This window comes from Gavialis gangeticus, unplaced genomic scaffold, assembly GCF_001723915.1.
Source record: "Gavialis gangeticus isolate Ggan-Ray unplaced genomic scaffold, GavGan_comp1, whole genome shotgun sequence".
Classification (NCBI taxonomy): Eukaryota; Metazoa; Chordata; order Crocodylia; family Gavialidae; genus Gavialis; species Gavialis gangeticus.
Window position 1 is genome coordinate 113868905 of NW_017729031.1, and position 4330 is coordinate 113873234.

At 46.5% G+C, this 4330-nt stretch overlaps 1 long non-coding RNA gene across 1 annotated transcript; it reads left to right on the forward strand.

Moving 5' to 3' along the window:
- Positions 1-6: 6 nt before the first annotated feature.
- Positions 7-916, forward strand: LOC109302094. Its single transcript, XR_002098701.1, has 2 exons — positions 7-522; positions 640-916. It is a non-coding gene; the product is annotated as an uncharacterized LOC109302094 (long non-coding RNA).
- The last annotated feature ends 3414 nt before the right edge of the window (positions 917-4330 follow it).

The window sequence follows — 4330 nt, forward strand, 5'->3', positions numbered from 1 at the left end:
AAAAAAAAAAAAAAAAAAAAAGTGAATACTTGGGTTAAAGGTGGTTGTAGATCATGAAAGCAGCTCCCTTATTTTGCTATAAAGTGATCACAAAACCAATTGATCAAGGGGAAAATTGGCACCCAGTCAAGTGCCACAGTCAAGGTTTCATTTGAGCTGGGGTAGCTTGTGTTGCTTCAGGATATGTTGTACCAGGAAAAACTGAAGCATTCAGAGCTGTACAGCAGGTAGAACTTGTTCCCACCGATGGATGCTTATTTACTGCATGCTCTTTTAGGAGAAGATGTTTGTATCTAAGTAGGGACTTTTCTGTGGCCACCACCCAGACACCTGCCCTTAGGAAAGAGAGTGTAAGCTGGGATTGTTCAGTGGAAACAAGATATCTAGTGAAGCTCAGTGGGATCTAAGCACCAAATTACTTCAGTCCCTTTGAAAATCCTAACCTAGATTAGGCAGAGAGTAGGGCAGGGTGGCTGCTAAAGTACTGTTGGGTTTCTTCTCGGATGGCATCTTATGAGGTAGGTTGTTGCCTGCTAAAGATCATGCCTTTTGAACCGGTTAGTCTCTAAGAAGTCACCATGCCCTACCTTCTGCCTGATTATTTCACACCAACATGGATTACCCCTTATATGTCCTCAGTTTGTACAAATCCTTAGCCTTGATTAAGAGCTGATCACACCAAGCACTTCTGGAAGTCCCAGTTGGGAAGGGGAGACATGCCTGGGAAGCACTTCAGAGACTAAGGAAAAGATTCCAGAGTCGTAACATGATGATGGGGAGCAGGAAGAAACTTTTTTAACCTGGGTTGTGCAGAAGACCTTGAACCAGTAGTTTATATATACCGACCGGGGGCTTGCAGTGCAAAGCCAGGCCAATGTATCGTTTTATTTACAATAAAATTATCATTTATATTAAAGTTTTTCTGCTGTCTAACCTGCATAGAATTTCTACAAGCAACCCAAATGCAGGTGGTGCCTTTGGTGAATGAGTAAAATGCTTCACAAGTGTTGGCCATGGGGCTGACCTTGTGCTTGAGGGAGTAGGCCCCCTGAGGACTTCCCTGAGAGGCAAAGGAAGAGACATCCTTCCTTGCAAAGCACTGAAAACAGGTGGCTCCTGAGGCCAGATGTATATGTGCCCTCTGGAAAAATCCATGCTATTGGACTTTGGGCTTGGGTTCAGCCCTTTCCTGTTCCCCTGTTCCTAAAAGCCTGGAAGAAGCAATGGGATGGGACTGGAGTTTGGAGAGTGACTGATGTGGCCCCCATCCTCATTGTACCCAAGGGCTTTCCAAATATGAAAAAAACCAAAACAAATAACCTTTCTGGCTTTCAGGAGAACAGCTCAGTCAGTTTTATAGGACATTTGTGTGAGAATCTGACCTAGCAAATGCCATATCCAAGCCTGTTCTGCATGTACATTATGCCCTTCTCTACTGTAGTAGTGAGCACTGTAACCCAGGCCTGGCTCTCATCAAACTCCTATCTGCTGTAGTACCAGCTGCTTGTATCATGGTTGTAGCGGAAGATTGTTTGTGGATGCAAGTTCCTGGTTGGAGAGGGAGTGGATCCCTGAGGAGTTCAGACCGATTCCATTGAAAGCTCTGAACACTAGAGCAGATGTGACCTTGGCTAAAGAGAGACCGGCTGAAGACTGAATGCCAGGTCATGGTTACCTGTGCTACTTGGTAACTCAGTGGAAGCTCTTGGGGGAAGCAACCTAGAAAAGCCCGAGTACGTGGCATTTAGTCCAGTTTTAACCTATGAAGTAATCAGTTGCTACCCATTCTAATCCAAGTATTAGGGCACAGTGGAGAGCTCCAGAATGACTTTTTGTTTAATATGTGTAACTGGCTTTTTTGAAAAGCAATCTAAAGAGGGGAACCAAGCTGTGGTTCTTCAGGCAAATGACAAGAATTGAGTGTTCAGTTTTCAGGCCCACAGCCTCCTACTGTGAGAAGCAATCTGCAGTCTCATTTGAGTATACTGGAAATGTGGGGATGAGACCTGTAAAGCTGACTGGGGATTTAGGCGCAAGTGCCATGGAGATCAGTGCATCTGATTTTCATCTATTCTGTCCTGGGAAAGGGCAGAAATAGTGTTTGCCAAACCCTCAGAAGCCTCTACTCAAACACCTAATCAAAATTGCTGGTGCTATCCTGCCTTTTCCTGCAGCTACTTGTATTCTGCTCCGGCATCTTTAGTCACTTGAACAGAGGCTGGGATGCAAGTTTCTTCCTTGGAGACACTGGCTTCCCAGGCATGACCCCAGGCCCCGCTGTGGCTGACTTTTTTTCTCAAGCTACTCCCAGGGAGCACCTAGTTTCCATTTGAGTAAAACAGCAGTTTGCTGTTGCAAAGTGCAGCAGGATAAGAATAAATGGACTCACAATCAGATGCAACAGAAAGCCTGAAGGATGAAACACATATATGCCAAAAGTGCCATGCAGTCCCACAGCAGAGAAGAACTAAGCATCTAAAGCTGTTCCAGAGCAACCTGTCATGCAACATGTCCCCTCTTAACCCTCATCAGGCAAGACAGCACCAGGAGTAGCTGGTAAGGGTCTGAGAGCATGGTGGTTCCTAGAGGACTTGACTGGAATACTGTTTTTGCCATTTCTAGAATCATATAGATCCAGGGTGCCAAACATGGCCCATGGGCCAGATCTGGCCTGCAGAAACCTGTTATCTGGGCCTGGATACTGCCCCTAGGTATGAGTTGACCAGGACCAACCCCAAGGGCAGGGCCTGGAATGCACACCACATACAGCACCCATTCCAGCTGCTCTGAGAACTGTGACGTCCATCCCAGGTGCTCTGGGACATGATGCTTGCTCCAGCTAGTGCTGCCTGCAGGTGCTGCTTTCAACACAGGTCCCGGGCCATCTGGAGCAGGTGCTGTGTGCAATGCAGTTCCAGAACAGCCCCTAGGGGCACCGTGTGCCACACGCATCCGGGACATGGTGTAGTATAGCCAGGGCAGGTGCTTTGTTACACATAGCACCTGCTCCAGCCAGTCTAGGATCTGTGCTACATGCAGTGGCTGGTTTAGGATGTACATTGCATGGAGCTGCCAAAGTAGGTGCCATGGGTGCTGGACCCAGCATGGGGGGAGGGGTCCAGGTTCTGCCAGCCCATTGGCTCAATCCAACCCATGGACTGGCCCCATGTTGCTCATCTAGCTTGTAGGGTTAGATGAGTTTGACACTACTGATATAGAGGAAGACTAGAGGCAGGCATGGCATAGGTGTGATGTTGAGGGGAGATGAGAGGTGTGATCCCTAGTGCTGCATGAAAAACTTAGCTCTGGGACAGCATCAGGTGTCTGGTTTCCTGAACTTGCAAATGGGAGAACCTGGAATCTCTTAGAGGCACAGCCAGCCTCCTCTGGTGTGCTGGGAAGAGGCTTCATCTGTTTCTGCCTTGACTCCATAGCTCTGTTCTGTTTGGCCTAACACACAGCACTGGCAGCTTTTTTCTATATTAGCCTGAGCTTCAAAATCTAGCATCATTGTCTCTGAATTGACCTACAATGGCTTTATGATCATATACATTTGTCCCTTGCTTGCTGTTGTCCTCAGGGCTCTACAGAGGGAAGGAAACAATGAACTGTGGCTGGTGGATGTTGAAGGCAACAGCAACAACTCAAAAAACACTAATATAAACATAACAGAAACGCACATAAGAGACTGCTTTTGCGTGTGCTTGCCTGGTACTGGGAGTGCTGCTGCTTGTACAAGGCATAAATGGAAGTGTTGAGGTGGGGGTGATTTTAGGCTGGAGTTTTCCTTTAAGTGTTAAGAGGTTTTGAGATTAATGCAAATGTCACTATAAATCTGTAAAGCGCTATATTATCCTGCCCCAGAATGACTGTTTATATTGGGACAGGAACTCCTGAACCAGGAACTCTCAGTTTTCTGGATCCCAGAACTGTTTGGATGCCGTGTGTGTGGAGTATGTTGCATTATGTCCAGGAAATGTTGGCTTGCTTTCTCCTCATGTCACTTGCTGTTAATGGTACTATGATCTTTGCCAGGTGCATTGCGTCTTATAAGAACTCAGTAATTAGGGATCTTGACAGCATAAATATGGAGTGGATTCTCATTCATTTTTTGCTCTAAATACTACGTGACTGAGGACTGGAGTGTGTTCATGTTCCACTTCTGGGCCTTTGTTTCTACGCTTGGGTTAGCTATCCAAAGTCCTTTCATGGGGAAAAACTGAGGAGGCAGACGTATGTAGTCTGTGCCAATAGATTCTTTGCTGACATGGATGTAGCTTGATGTGACTTTACCACTGGGTGGATGGAGTTATCCTGCTGTAGGGATATC